This window comes from Chanodichthys erythropterus, chromosome 18 (genome assembly GCF_024489055.1).
Source record: "Chanodichthys erythropterus isolate Z2021 chromosome 18, ASM2448905v1, whole genome shotgun sequence".
Taxonomy (NCBI): Eukaryota; Metazoa; Chordata; class Actinopteri; order Cypriniformes; family Xenocyprididae; genus Chanodichthys; species Chanodichthys erythropterus.
The window spans coordinates 26,285,420-26,302,263 of record NC_090238.1 but is presented as its reverse complement, the minus strand read 5'-3'; the positions used below and the strand labels follow the sequence as shown (position 1 = coordinate 26,302,263).

At 37.3% G+C, this 16,844-nt stretch overlaps 1 protein-coding gene across 1 annotated transcript in view; it reads left to right on the top strand.

Annotated features, from left to right (window-relative positions):
* The window catches only part of luzp1 (leucine zipper protein 1), a 50,574-nt gene that overhangs the window by 9,302 nt on the left and 24,428 nt on the right, over nt 1–16,844 (top strand). The gene's annotated exons all lie outside the window — the stretch shown is intronic.

Here is a 16,844-nt window from a genome sequence, read left to right as displayed (position 1 = left end):
TTTATTACTATAAAAAAATCAAACGACAGTGGGGACAGTGCCACGATGGGCAAGGGACGTAACCAGTGTTCTGAACACCGGAAACACAGTCAACACTGACTATTGCAGTAGTATCTCTGCAAGTAGCCTAAACTCTGTTCTGAAGTCTTTTCATCAGATTTTTTTTTTTTAAATTTAGATCTTTGTAAGGTAGAAGATTCCTACATGTCTATTTGATGTAGTCTCACAGATTTTAAGTTACTATTTGTGGGGCCTGCTGTGTCCCAGATAAACATTTGCTATCATTCTGTCTTGTGTTAGACAGAAAACTGTTTTCGAAAATCTAGTTTTTATTATGAATACATTGTTTTAAATGATGCAGTTTTGTGCATATTTTATTTACTGTCATTAAATTTATATTATGTAAATTGTATAATTGTATTATTTATATTGTTCATTGGCCACCTTTGTTATAGGCATCAGCTAAAAAAGAATCCACGTCAGTTGACCACTATTAGGATGGAAGCGCTCACAGCAGTTACAAAGAGGCACACAGCAAGAGTTGATATCCTAGGTAGTGCACTGCATCTGGGATTGCCAATGCACTTGGATTTGCTCAGACCTGCTCCTCCGGTGATGTTTTACATCATAGAAAATATTTGTGAGAAGAGCTCATCAGATTCCCCAGCTCTAAGCACTCAAAGTCATCTGTAAAGGATGTCAAATGTCTTTTCTCTTCAAAAACGCCCTACCTTTTCTCACTCTTACCTGCGCACAAACACGCCCGTGTTTACATTTGAGTATGTGTTCAGAATACAGAAGGTTTAGTGTGCATTGAAGAGCAGGTGTGTATTTTACACTTGGAATTAGGATCTGTGTTGGTGACCCGATTACTAGTGGTCAGCCAAGACAGATCACTGCTCACACCTAGTAGTAAAGTGCATCTCAAATGAATCAATCAGAAAATGATTCCTCATCGACCTTTAACCCTTTTCCCACCCCCAGTGACACTGTTGAGGAGTGTGCGTGCGAGAGTGGGTGTGTTTGAAATATCTCTAAGGTCTCTGGAAATAGCAGCTGAACCGAAATGATGCACACACAGCAGCCCACATGCTCTGTGATAGTGTAATGTTCCCTTAGTATCCGGGACAGCACGCCGGACACAGCTGTAGCGCTCTACCGCTGCACAAAAGTGATTATATTTAAGTTCATTAGCTTCTGTGCATGTTTGTATTGAGTGGAGATGATGGGGAATTCCATCAGGGATCTGGCTAATGGAGCTCAAGCACTGTCCTGATTTCCTTCTCCTGTCTTGTAAAGTCTAGTGTGCTACAGAAGGCTGATAGTCCTCATACAGAGTTTTTCCAACTTTTAGTCTTAGAAAGAATCACTACAAATTACTTGATTTGTTTTGGCTATATTTGAAAATATTGCAATGATTTGAATGCATTTTTATATAGATAGTAAGGTTATTTAAGAAGCTTAAAGGGATAGTTCACCCAAAAATGAAAATTGTATTATTAATTTCTCACCCTCATGTCTTTCCAAACTCGTAAGACTTTCGTTCATCTTCGGAAAACAAATGAAAGTCTTTTTGATGAAATCTGAGAGCTTTCAGTCCCTCCATAGACAGCTACTCAACTGACAATTTGATGCTTCAAAAAGTTCATAAAGAGATTGTAAAACTAATCCATATTAATTGAGTGGTTTAGTCCAAATTTTCTGAAGAGACGATAACTTTTTATGATGAACAAATTGAATTTAGGCTTTTATTCACATATAAACATTGATCAACAAACATAAACAGAAGCTCAAATGAACCTGATTGACGTGCGAGAATGAACCTCATTGGTTCTTACGCAAGCTCAGAGCCTGCTTAACACACAAGTATGAAATTCAATGGCTCTTGCACATCAAGCAAACATGCTTGAGCTTCCGTTCCCCACAACTGATGTGTGAGTTTATAAATATTTATGTGAATAAAAGCCTCAGTTCAATCTGTTCATCATATAAAGCGATCGCGTTTCTTGACAGAATTTTTTGGGTGAACGATCCCTATAATGTCCAAATAAAAAAGCGACAATTTTTGCAACTCAATGTATAGCATTTCTATTCTAAACTTTAGTAGCAAAAATGATTTATTTGAATCAGTTCCAACTGCCTTTTTCAATGGGCCGATTCTGAACTCAAACAATTCAGTGATTTCATTGTCATCATCACTCAAAACTGTTCACGCAAGTCTCTGTTTGGCATTTTTTAAGTGTTAAAATATTTCAGTAAAAATATATGTAGGTAAATATTCCTGTTTATAGGGCTGGGCGATTATATTGCATGCGATTGTCACGCGCATTTCATCAGTATAGCCGGTTCCCTGATTACCGCTAAATTGCCATCACCTGCTTTCAAATGGAGCGGCATTTAATAGACAGAGCCGTAGATCACTGACAAGCCACGCAATATCGCGTTCATATCGCAGATGAATCGCCTTCGATAAAGAGCACGATATTGCATCAGTGAATTACGGCTCTGTCTATTAAATGGCGCTCCATTTGAAAGCAGGTGATGGCGATTTAGCGGCAGTCAGGGAACCGGCTTTACTGACGAAATGCGCGTGACAATCTCATGCGATATATCGCCCAGCCCTACCTGTTTATCACAATGTATTGTTGCATATCTGTCACATCCAATCACAGACATCTGTTGAGTGTGTGAACGCAATGACCAATCAGAATTGTTTAAGTTGTTTGAATCCACTCAACACCATCCAAAATGGTAGAGTTTTTGTTCAGCATGAGTTCTGCATGCTCGCAGATCCTTTCATTATAACTAACAAAATATAAACACAATGTCAAAAGAGATTCATTGCACAGTGTAGACAGATTAATTGATTATAACAAGAGTTTTTGCAAGAGTGTACCTCGCATTGTAATCGACAGCTTCAGTGTTTACAATGGCAGCGATCTTTGCTCACTTTCCTTATGTAGTATATACTACTAACTACATACAATGTTTCTGGAATGACAACCATATTTAAATGCACAATTGAATCCATTTGACAGTAATAAATTATTCACCCAGAGATATTTTACTTATAAATGTACACAAAGTACTAAGTACTTTGTCTTATGATCTGTCCTGACAGTGATTTTTTTATTTTTCTTATTTTATGAATAAATATTACAAACTATTTCTGCATTTATTTTGGATTCGTCAGTACTGGGGTCACAGTTCACATGAGTAGGGCACTACTTTGCACTGTGTGTGTGGATGACAGTGTTCCTCTGCCACCACCAAAGACCTTTTTTGACCCAGGAAAAACCCTGTTGTGTCCTACCAAAAGTCATATCCAGTGACCCCTGTTCCTTTACCATGAGGCTGTTGGTCTTTTTCATCCTGTGCTGCACTGCCTCCACATGGAAACACAAGCAGATGCTCTCGGGTCCAGCACTGACCTGATTTCCAGCAGAGAGGTTCAGGCATGGGCAGGGAAAGAGTCCGTGCCCTTCCTCCCTCTGCACAGTTTCTCACTGATGCATGAATTCTAGTTTTAGCTGACGTTTTAGCCACGTTGCTGTCTACACACAGTGCTATAAAGTTCAAGTGAGTGTTATTGAATAAACAGTGAATAAACCAATCTGTCAAAGATCTGACAGATAAAAGACTACTTGGGGAGTGAGTCATTGCCTTTATAATACTCATGTTTACTGTACTTTAATGCAGCAAGATGAATGTGCATAACATTTCCTTTATCTTGAACATCTGCCTGCCATAACCATTGTGTTTACACTCTTTTTTTCTTTTTTTTATTGACAGACAGACAGATGTACAGACTATAATAGTGCAGTGACCAACAATCTAGTAGTTCCATAATTCCAGAAGTGAAATAAAAATGTGTAAATGTATAAGTGTGTGTGTGTGTGTGTGTGTGTGTGTGTGTGTGTGTGTGTGTGTGTGTGTGTGTGTGTGTGTGTGTGTGTGTGTGTGTATATGCCCATTTATTACCGTTGTCTTCACCATTACCACCACTCACCCACCATCACTATTGTTGCATTAGTTTTTTTTTTTTTTTTCTTCGTCCGATGAAATGATTACCATTGTCACACCACTCTCAATAAATCAATTAATTTTAGTGTTTACACTCTATAGTGGGCAGCAGCACTCAAATGTTTGAGTGTACTTGGGCCCTGTCCTAAATATCACCCTAAGCCCTTGCAGTCCACCACCAGAGTCTGCACTTTGACGTAATGCTAGTTAGTAGTCCATGTTAGTAGTGCTCTGGCCATTATGATGTCCGCAAGTTCATATCAAGTTCACCATTTGGGACATTGTTTAAGTTTGTGTAAGACTGATATAATTAAACTAAGATCATGTCACGTGAATGCTGCTTTTTTTGTCCGTGTTTCTGTTATCAGATATTAAAATATCTTTTTCTGTTTTGGTGGCCAATATTTTGGTACACCCCCTACTTTTTTAGTGGCCAACTCTTGATAACGGTTTCCTGAATTGAATCGCAGAAGCTGCTCTTTCAGTTACACTTCGTTTTTGTTGCTGCATGTGCCTACGTTCTGAAACAGAACTAAGTGTTTTCCACCCCTACACACATCCTCACAACAGACGCAAGCTTATTTTTGTAATCAAATGCATGCAAACCCTTAATCTGTTTAAAAATGAATAGGCCTAATACATTGCCCAGAGGGATGCCACAAATGGGAACATCATTTGATTAGCATTTTGAGGTACTATCTTTGCTTGGCATTGCGGGAGTCAAAGACTGAGAACTATATCAGCTGCATCCATTTTCTGGTCATGATTCAGCATCATACAAAACCATTTATGCAGAACAACCCCTTTTAAGGTACAACTTAACACATCCTTTGTCTTTATTCTCACTACATGCAAGATGCCTCTAGTGTGGTTTATCCGGGGACAGCGGAACTGCACTATCTTTTATTAGAGGCAGCATAGCTCTGACCTGTGAACTGTGCAAATATGTTGAGACTGAGGCTGACGCACTTTTGGTCTGCTATGGTTCGAGGTCTATTATACCTTATCTCTGATAGAAAACATGTCTCTACTGTGACACACGATTGTAAACATTTTCCTGAGTTCTGTAATGGTTTACATATGGTTGGGAATTTTTGCCGTTTGAAAGGGCAGTTCATGCCTAAAACTCTGCCCTGCATGTCCCTTCCTGTTCAGATGTCATGCCTGGTATAACTTACTCTGCAAGGCAATGTAAAAAAAAAAAAAAGTTATTTTATTAGGACGACCCACTGAGTTCTGTGGACCATTTTCTGTCAAAAAGATACTGTGAATGAAAATAAAACCTCACAAAAAGCAGTATAAGATCTCAGAACCAACTTTTTGTTTTTGGTGTAGACAAAGCCAAACACATTCAGGATGTCTTCCAAGAATGTTCTACAAAAGCTCTTTTAAGGCATAATAAAATAGAAATGACCTCTAGGAATGGCACACATTGTGTGCAGATGTTCAGAATATGTTTTCCTATTTTGAAGAACATTTATTAGAGAAATGGACAAAATGTTAACATTAGGAATAATGTGCGACTGGACGGAACAAGACTTTCACAGTCAAAATAGATTATTTTTTCCATCTGGATTGGTTTATTTATGATTAATTGAATACTAAGTTCCACTACATCTCTTGGATGTTTGCTGTTGAAAAATAAACTGCGTAAAGAAGATTGTCAGACATAAAGTGGATAAGATGGAACCTAAAACATGGGAATTCAAAACATTTTAAAGGTTCAAGAGCAGGGATCTTTAAACTTGTGTCATATTACTTTCGTGAGTCTGAATCCTCTGGACTGGCTCATATATTTATGTCTGAGGCCTCAGGGGGGATTTATCAGGTTTGTCCAAGTCTGTAAGGGCCGTTCACTCTCTTTTCTAGTCATCAAAGCTATGAGATGTCAGCTCAAACCAGGCAGTGCAATGATTTCTCTTCCCTTTTTTCGTTCTCTCTGTTCTTGAGGTATTTTTGGAACTTAATGAAAAGAGAAATCTGAACTGCTTGGCCTTAAAAGGGATGTTTGGGTCAGCTGAGTGGAAAGTTGTGTTATTAATGTGTTTGACGTCTCTCTCACACTGTGTTTTGTTAAAGGGGCTGGAGAACACAGGAATGCTCTGGGTTGGATGGTTAAGATGGGCTGGACTTGATCTTTGGGGAGGGAGAGTGGAAAAGGGGCATAGTTAGCATTTTTTAGAAGCCTTTCCAGCTCACTTCAAGGTCCACTTTTTGCCCACTGGGACATGCTATGGATGAGGCTTTTGTAACACTCAGAATTCTGTTCTGTACTGAGGACAGTTGAAAGTTACTTAAAAGAGTATTTACTAGAGAAAAACAGCAGGAGTTTTGCCCATTAAACAAATCTCTCTGTCTCAGCAGAAACTTTAGGTTTTAACAGCTCATCATGTGGATACTGATCTCTTTCTTGTGTCTTTCCCTTGTATGATCGCATAGATTGTTCCAGAAATTGTACTCAGTTCATAAATAAATATTTTGACTGTATGGGTGACTGTGTTACAGACCATTTGCATGCTTATTAAGGAATGGATAAAGAAAAAATTGATGTTGAGATTGGAGCGTATTGGTGGTTTTCCATGATTATTATCTATAATTGTGATGAATTATAAAATGTGAGTTGCAGAAATGAGTCTTTGTTTGTCTGAGGTTGATTTTATGTATTGCCTTTGTGTGTAGCAGAGAGAACTTGTTACAGGCTGATTTGTGAGGGTCTGTTTTGTACTTTTCCTTACACCTTGAAAACTTGAGTGTACTTAATTTATTTTAAAATTAAATTTATTTTTCAAATATCATGTATTATTTTATAGAGTGGTGCAGGTGTGACAACACTTTGTAGGCCAAAATGCAGAAACGATTTAGCATTATCGGTTCATAGAAGAGGAGTTTTCAAAATATTGTATTTTTAAAGTGTGTTTAAAGGTGCCCTAGATTCAAAAATTTAATTTACCTCGACATAGTTGAATAACAAGAGTTCAGTACATGGAAAAGACATACAGTGAGTCTCAAACTCCATTGTTTCCTCCTTCTTATATAAATCTCATTTGTTTAAAAGACCTCCGAAGAACAGGCGAATCTCAACATAACACCAACTGTCCCCCAATATTTGCATATGCCAGCCCATGATTGAGGCATTAGACAAGGGCAGAACGTCTGGATGTGCACAGCTGAATCATCAGACTAGGCAAGCAAGAACAATAGCAAAAAATGGCAGATGGAGCAATAATAACTGACATGATTCATGATAACATGATATTTTTAGTGATATTTGTAAATTGTCTTTCTAAATGTTTCGTTAGCATGTTGCCAATGTACTGTTAAATGTGGTTAAAGTTACCAATCGTTTCTTTCTGTATTCACGGAGACAAGAGCCGTTGCTATTTTCATTTTTAAACACTTGCAGTCTGTATAATTCATAAACACAACTTCATTCTTTATAAATCTCCACAACAGTGTAGCATTAGCCGTTAGCCAAGAAGCATAGCCTCAAACTCATTCAGAATCAATGTAAACATCAAAATAAACACTGTACTTATGCGATTAGACATGCTGCATGATGAACACTTTTTAAAGATCCATTTTGAGGGTTATATTAGCTGTTTGAACTTTTTTAATGTTGTTTAAGGCAAGCGTGAGCTCTTGGGGCGTGGAGCGTCAGCATTTAAAGGGCCACACACCCTGAATCGGCTCATTTCTAATTATGCCCCAAAATAGGCAGTTAAAAAAATGAATTAAAAAAATCTATGGGGGTATTTTGAGCTGAAACTTCAGACACATTGAGGGGACACCTTAGACTTGTATTACATCTTTTAAAAAAAAGTTCTAGGGCACCTTTAATGTATTTTTGAATAAATTAATAGACAAAATGACTTTCATGTCACTGACCCACTAGTTGTTGTTGTATAGTTAGATGCTGTGTTCTGCTGTGGTTAGTTAATGTCTGGCCATCTCCATGTGTCACTGCAACAAAACTGTTCTTATCTCACTGAAAGAGGAGCGCCTCTGCTGCTGCTATAATGAAATGATAAAAAACAATCACTGATGTCATGGTCTCCCTGACAACACACACAGGATACGACCAAGCTCTTAGAACCCTTGGTGATGTCTGGTGACCTGCATTCCCATTGGAATGGCTGCCGCACATATTCTGAGATCCACCATCCCACTTCTTGTCGATTGGTGTCAAGTTAATTGGATTAATGCTGTCAATCTGTCTGAGTTAGACTAAAAGGCCTAAATAGAGTTCTTCTTTTTTGATCTATACTGACAGTTTTTAGAGACATTTTTTTTTTATCCCCCCACCTATTTACCAAACAAGATATTTATTAATAAGATATTGTTAATATTGGCCTATGGAAGGAAAGGAAATTAGGAATAATTAATATTTAATGCAAAAGATTTTATCAGAATGCACATAATGATACATAATACAAATAAAGTAAATGATACATTACTGTTTTCTATTATAATAAATATTAAAATGAAATTTATTCCTCTAATGGCAAAGCTGAATTTTCAGCAGCAATTATTCCAATTTTCAGTGTCGCATGAACCATCAGAAATCATTCTAAAGCGCTATTCGGACGGTGGAGGTCGTTAGAGAAATTTGTGTTTCACAGGCTTACTTTGTGATTTTAATCCTGTCCGAATCTGCCATGTCTGTGTTTTTCTCACACAACCTCAGTAAAAATTCCAGAGCAAATTACCTAGTGTTTTTCGGTTAACTCAACGGTCCGAATGTGAATGTCTGTGATTGCCAATATTGTATTATCCTAACACTTCTCCTCATTTGTTTTTTGACCTACCTGAGTTACCGTTTGCCCACCAATCTTTTGCATGCGTTCATTTCATTTCATTTCATTTCAATATGGATGATATCTGACAGAAAAATAAAATTATAAAATTAATAAATAGAGCCAAATCACAAAAACAGAAGACATTTTAATATCAGTGTTATCAGTAAGCTACTTATCTAGATTTCTCTGCTCACTTAAAGGTGCTCTAAGTGATGTCACGCGTTTTTAGGCCAAAACATTTTTTGTCACATACAGCAAACATCTCCTCACTATCCGCTAGCTGCCTGTCCCCTGAACACACTGTAAAAAAACACGGTCTCTGTAGTCGCCACAAGCTCAAAACTACCTGGTGCAGCCTGGAACACGAAACATGATAAACATGCTCCAGCCAATAACCGACAAGAATGCGTGGATGCAAGATTTTAAATGCGTGTTCATGACTGTTTCAGGAAGCACGGAGGGGAGGGGGAGGAGTAGGAGGAGGGAGGGTCTAGCTAGCCTCTGTTTTGTTTGACAACACTTCGAACGTCAACAGGAAGTTACTCCACCCAGGATTGCTTAGAGCACCTTTAAGCCCCAGGTATACTTCACTTTCCGCGCCCGGACGCATCTTGCACGTAGTCGCTTCCGCGCATCTTTCAAAGTATACTAACCACGGATGTGTGCGGATGACTGAGTTCGACACATGCGCAGTACAATTTTTTCCAAATAAAATTTTTTTCCAAATACAATTTTTTTCAACATCGTGTCATCAATGGGACATTCGCTGGGCAGGATCGGAAAAGAAATAGTGCATCCACCATTGCAACATAGTTCAGAAGATACACCAAGAGAACAAAAATCAAAAACGATGGAGAAGGCATGCTTAGTCCTGTCTGAATCAGTATATGAAATCACAAACAACGGGTAATACATTTTTTTTTTTTTTTTTTACTCAAACATTGTTTAAAAAAATCGTTCCATCCGAACATGGCTTTGTTTGCTGATTTGGTGCTCAAGAAACATTTCTTATTATTATCATTGAAAACAGTTGTGCTTCTTAAAGGGTTAGTTCACCAAAAATTAAATTTATATCATTCATTACTCACACTCATGTCGTTCCCCCCCTTAAGACCTTCATTCATCTTCGGAACACAAATTAAAATATTTTTGATGAAATCCGAGGGTATCTGATCCACACATAGGCAGCAACATCATTGCACCTTTTGATTGAAAACAAGGTTAAAATAGTCAACGTGACTGCAGTGGTTCAACCTTAATGTTATGAAGCGATGAGAATGCTTTTTGTGCGCAAAAACAAAACAAAAATAACAACTTTATTCAACAATTTGAACCGTTGTCATACGTAGTGAACTCAGTGCAGGCTTCCTTGTTTACATCCGAACGCTAACTCAATATTTCATTTCATTTAATATTTTTGGCGAAAAAACATTTATTTTTACATGAATAGATAGATTAAAAAAAACAGCATTGTTAATGTTAATTTTTTTTTTTTTACTGACACTTTTGATCAATTTCATGTGCCCTTGCTGAATTCAAGTATTAATCTATTTTTTATTATTTTTTTAAAAACTCTTTTGGACAGTAATGTATTTCTGTGTCATGTATCGGGCGTACAAAGGTCTATCTCTCTACAACAAAGACGCATGGGAGACAAAACTAGATGGAGAGATAGAAATCAAATCTGTAGATAGAGGTTAAAGAGCATCTGGATGTATGTGAGAGAGGGAGAAAGAGGGGCGGTGCAGGCACCTGTATCAACATCCTGAAGCTGACTTTCATAAATCCTGTGCTGTGGTTGGTGGGATTGATTGGGTGGGGGTGATATCAGTGCAGACACACTGAAACAGGAAGCAGCTTGTAAGCGGAACACATGGGGAAATTCAATTCCAGACGCTCTCCTCGCCTCTGAACAAGTAACAGGCTCTAGTAGCCACATTTCTGACAACGAGACAGAATGAGAAAGAAAGAAAGAGTGAACATGAATGTAAAGAGGAAAAAGAAAGCAATGGGGGAATAAAAGAGAGAAATCAGAGCTGAAAGTTGGCCGGCGTTTTACTCAGCGGTTGGATTCCAGAGCTGCTGTCAGTCCTTGTTATGTCATCATCCGTCATCAACTCTCAGTCCAAGAGTGGGACAATAACTCTACGTCTGTTTCTCACGTCCGACTTTCCATCTGTCAACGGTTGCTCTTTGATTAAAAACCTCATTAGACACACAATGTTTAGCCGATTTGTTTTGATTCGCCTGATTGAGTGTCAGCAGTGCTTTTGTGAAGTATTTCAGCATTTGTTAGGATGTACAGAGCAACATGTTCATGCTGATTTAAGAGCTTATTAACTTCTTGATTAATTGTAAGCAGAGCGGGAGGCACCCGTGCTTGTGTTTGCCATTAAAGTAAGAGTTTGTTGTCAGTCTCTTACTCCATTTTTACAAACACAGAAGGAAAAAAATTGGTCCTGCGCTAGAGACATTGGCTTTGTTCTGGCCCCTTAGACATGCTCAAATCGATTGGTGGAAAAGTGGTATTAGAGGTGTGCTCTCACCTTCTGAGGGAGAACCTTCATCAGCATAATCCTTCTGAAGTCATGAAACCTTTTCAAATCTTTCAAGCTGAGTTGCCACCATTGAAGCTATCCTTAGGTTTTTAAAGGGATGGTTCACCCAAGAATGAAAATTCTGTTATCATTTATTCACCCTTACGTTGTTCCAAAACTGTTTGAGTTTCTTTCTAACGTTGAACTAAAAAGGAGATATTTTGAAGAACATGGGTAACAAGACAGTTGACGGTAGCCATCGACTTCCATATAGTAGAGAAAAAATACTATGGAAGTCAATGGCTACAGTCGACTGGTTACCAGCAGCATTCTTCAAAATATCTTCTTTTGTGTATAAATAAACTCATACAGGTTTGGAACAACTTGAGGGTGAGTAAATGAGGACAGAATTTCCAATTTTGGGTGAACTATTGCTTAAACCTTGGCTTATATTTTGAAAATTATGGATTTAAACCTGGAAAATCAAACCAAATAATGTAAAATGAATAAGATTTTGGAACATTCCCAAATCATGTTAGATAACGTGATCATCGGGTTTTACCTAAAATGTTACGTTTATGCAAGCAAAAGATCCAAATACTAAAAAACATGAATTTTATTTCAGCTTTTCTCTTATTGTTATGAAATAATATACAAATTTTATAATTATAATAATTATAACATATTTATTTTTTATTTGAAAAATGCAAAATAGATGATTTTCACTAGTGGTGTCTGACATCCCAGTGTATATTTATTTTACCATCTTCATATTTCTAGTAAAGCTCTGGTTTAGTTCACTTCAAGGTTCTTGGAAGTGTCCGATGCTTATGTGTGCTTGAAAGACCTATAATTTTTCTTTCTCTCTCTCTCTCTCTCGTTCAGCATGGGTTCTCACGGCCCTTCTGTGCTGGATTGTTTTTCTCTGTGATCAGTGAAAATATACATGTTCTCAGAGAGAGGAATGTACAGGCTAACATGTTGCAGGTCCTCTGTCTCTTCTCTCTCTTTCTCTAGTTCTCTCTTAAAGTGTAAAGCAGCATGGACTTAGCAGACCTTCCGCTCTCTCTCCCTCTTTTCAGCCTGATAGATTGGTGGTTTAGATCCTTGTGACGAGGCGTTTGTATTGTGAATAGTCTGAGGGGCTTTTGGCACCACTGATGCTCCTAAAAGAGGGATGTTGTTGATTTTGGCTTGTGTTAAGTGAGGTTTGCTGTGTCTGACTCATAAACACATCTTCTTCATGGTCTGGATGACGATGCTTCTCATTTTCAGCATTCCTCTTCCTCTGTTACGCACTCATTCTTTATCTGTCTCTCCCCCATACACACTCATCATTTCCTCTTCATCCTTTTTATGGCTATCTTCTCAATCCATTTAAAGTAGTTCATTAATTTCTTTCATGCCTGACGTCACTGTGGCTGAATCAAAGTCTGTCTTGTCTAGCCAATTAAAAGTGTTCTACGTCCTCTTCCCTGTCATTAGCTGGTTCTTGATATTTATAACCGAAAAATGAATACCTGCGTTCAGCTGGTTAAATTCCATACCGCATTATGTCATTTAGAACTGTGGAAACCCGTTGTTAATCTGTCTGAATATCGGCCTGTATTGCACCAATGTTTATAATTATCTAGTGCGATACATATCTATTAAAATTTTAATACATTACAAATGTCTTAATTAGAGAAGAGGCAATTATGTGTTATTAAAAAAAGGAAATATGGAAGCTTAAAATCTAAATTTATTGAAATGGAATTTTAACAATTTCCTACTGCTTATTAAGGAGAGAAACCAAAAAAGAGAGTTTTCATCATTTACTCATCCTGTTTCAAACATACACGATTTATTTTTTTATGGTGAACATGAATGAATTTTTTTTTTTTCTAGATTATTATGACCGTTCTTTTTTAAATGATGATCTAAATGAGGGCTTTCAAACTCCAAAATTATTTTATAAAGTACATACGACTTGTGTGCTATATTCTTTTGAAATCTTCTGAAGTCATACAATAGCTTTGGATGATGAACAGACTGAAATGTAAATTTTTATACACCGATTATCTTTCTTTCTAGTTAGCTGTTAACTGTTGTGTTCATTGAGCTGAACTTGAAAACACATGCAGTACAATTCTTGAGTCATTGAGACTGAAACTGTATCAACTGATTTATTGAAAATATCTGACTCAAAATAATGATTTATTCACCAATACTCTCAAGAAATCAAATGAACCTGCCAAGGAGAGATAGGGCAAATGCAATATTTTCTATAAATAGTGTCTTATAGGGCTGGGCAATATATCGCATGCGATTGTCACGTGCATTTCATTTCCCTGATTACCGCTAAATCGCCATCACCTGGAGCGGCATTTAATAGACAGAGCCGTAGTTTACTGACAAGCTACGCAATATCGCGATAATTATCGCAGATGAATCGCCTTCGATAATGAACGCGATATTGCGTAGCTTGTCAGTGAACTACAGCTCTGTCTATTAAATGGCGCTCCATTTGAAAGCAGGTGATGGCGATTTAGCGGTAATCAGGGAACCGGCTTTACTGAAGAAATGCGCTTGACAATCACATGCGATAAATCGTCCAGCCCTAGTGTCTTAAATTTAAGTTTGTTCATCCAGAAAGATGTTGTATGATTTCATAAGCCTTGTAATATAGCATGTTTCATATGGAGCACTTTTATAATGCTTTTATCATGCTTTTTCATAATTTTTAGTCCACTTATATAGGAAAAAGTGGCAAGGATATTCTACAAAAAATCGCATTTTGTGTTCCACAGAAGAAATAAGTCATACAGACTTTTGATTAAATAATAAGTTTGCATGATTCTTAATTTTAGTCGTATTTTGTACAGATAGACTCGCTCTGTCTCACCATGTCAAACACTGGTCATATGACAAATTGAGCAGTCATCAGTCTTCCATAAACTGTGCAATCAGTCAGTTAACGATTATTATTTCAGTTTCTACCCATGGCCCCAAAGCTGTCAGTCTGTCAGCCGTGCTGCCTGGAACTATGTCAACATGACTCTGACCTGACTCATTCCCACCCATAATAGGATATAGACACAGCCTCCTGCTGCGGCATCAGTGCCTTTTGCAGAACAAAGTCTTTGTCTTACAAAACACACACACACACATTGACAAACAGAATCAGGAATTCTTTAGCAGAGAGAGGCGGCCCAATTCCTGATGGATATCAGAATTCCCAGACAGTTTCCAAATATCCAGTAACTTCACAGGATGATGAGGCAATTGTCTTCCCAGGAATTCTGTTTATTTGCAGGCTGTTGTGTGTGGGAAGTGTTACCAGTTGTGCTATTGTGTAACTTATACCACATATTCCTGTTCCTGAATAGAAGCTCTAGTAATGCGTATGTGTGTGTGTTTTTTAGTGTGTAAGTGTGTGTCCACCCAATTATTGAGGGCAGTTTGGAGAGGACTGCACAAACATACCACACATTCAAGCGATTCTTTTTACTTTTTTTTTTTTTCTGTTCGTTTGCTTTCCGTCTGTTTTCAACCCCAAAGTCAAGACAGAAAACAGTGCCAAAGGTCAAGCATATTAAACGCCCACCCACTTTGATATATTCATCCCTCTTTTTCTCTCGTTCTTGCTCTGGAGAATGCAGTGTAAATGATGCCGTTCTATCATTTTGGGCTTCTGGTATAGTGTTTGTAGGTCATGCCAACCAGATGGATTTAGAGTGAAAAGGCTCTTTTTTCAGGCCTTATAAGGACATGATGCAGGCAAATCTCACATTTACCATTTGCACTTGGCATCTCTCTTTCACTCTCGTTTGATCCACTCCCCCTCCTCAGCCAGGCACTTCACATGGATTATATAAGCCTCACACTTGTACAGACACTATTCCTGAATTTATTTGGATAAAAAAAATAAATAAATAAGACATGTCCCAAGTTATTAGAGATGTACTCTTGCTATACAGGTTGGGTTCTTATGATTTAAAAAAAAAATTTTTTCCTACACCTTAAACATAAATGCATGTACACATCTTAATCGTTATATTTTTAAAAAGTTCATAAATATCAATCAATGTTCAATTTATAATTATCAGTAGTTTTTCAGGGGGGTCTCTTCATATGAGATATTAAAATCTTGCTTTATCAAAAAAAGCTCTGACCCATGAATGATCTAATATTTAGACATCAAATTACTTTGATTTGGTGGACAAAGGTTTTTCAACAAAAAACAGTTTTTTTTTTTTTTTTTAACAAAAACCTTTTCATTGGTTATTTTTTCAAAAAAATAATATATATGTAATTAAAATATAAAAAACTGCTAAACTACTTTGAATTAGTTCACCCAAAAATGAAAATTTCTGCCATTAATAATTACTCACCCCCATGTCGTTTCATACCCGTAAGACCTTCGTTCATCTTCGGAACACAAATTAAGGTATTTTTGATAAAATCTGATGGCTCAGTGAGGCCTCGATTGCCAGCAAGATAATTAACATTTTCAAATGCCCAGAAAGGTACTAAAGACATATTTAATATTTCATGTGACTACAGTGGTTCAACTTTAATGTTATGAAGCAGCGAGAGTACTTTTTGTGCGCCAAAAAACAAAATAACTGTTATTTAACAATATAGTGATGGCCGATTTCAAAACACTGCTTCATGAAGCTTCGAAGCTTTATGAATCTTTTTTTTTTTTTTCGAATCAGTGGTTCGGATTGTGTATCAAAGTCACGTGATTTCAGTAAGCGAGGCTTCGTTATGTCATAAGTGTTTCAAAATTTCAATGGTTCACCACTGGGGGGCGTGACTTTTGAACCAGCGATTTGAAATTCTTCACTAGATATTGTTGAATAAAGATATTTTTTTTATTTTTTATTTTTTGGTGCACAAAAAGTACTTTCGTCGCTTCATAACATTAAGGTTGAACCACTGTAGTCACATGAACTGTTTTAAATACGTCTTTAGTAACTTTCTGGGCATTGAAAGTGTTAATTATCTTGCTGGCAATCAAGGCCTCACTGAGCCATCAGGTTTTATCAAAAATATCTTAATTTGTGTTCCGAAGATGAATGAGGTTCTTACGTGTGTGGAACGACATGTGGTAATTAATGACAGACTTTTCATTTTTGGGTGAACTAACCCTTTAAGAATTTCTTTTACAGAATTTCATTCTTTTTTACCTCATTATGATATCAGGACAAGTTGTATTACCCAGATATTTTTGACTTTATGCCCTATTATCCAAAAACGAGTGTCACGTCATTGACCCGAGCTTTTGTTTTGTTTTTTCTTCACCTTCATCAGTCTTCTGTAATTGCTCATCCACTTGTGAAAGCAGCCTGTCATTTGAAATCACATTCAGGTTAATTCCTTGGGAGGTGGTTGCGAGTGTTTTGCATGTTGCAGAGAGAGTGTGTGTAATAACGCATTAGAGAACACGTTCTTCAGGTTGGACTCAGGTGTTTTATTTAACATTCCTGCCTGTCAGAAAATA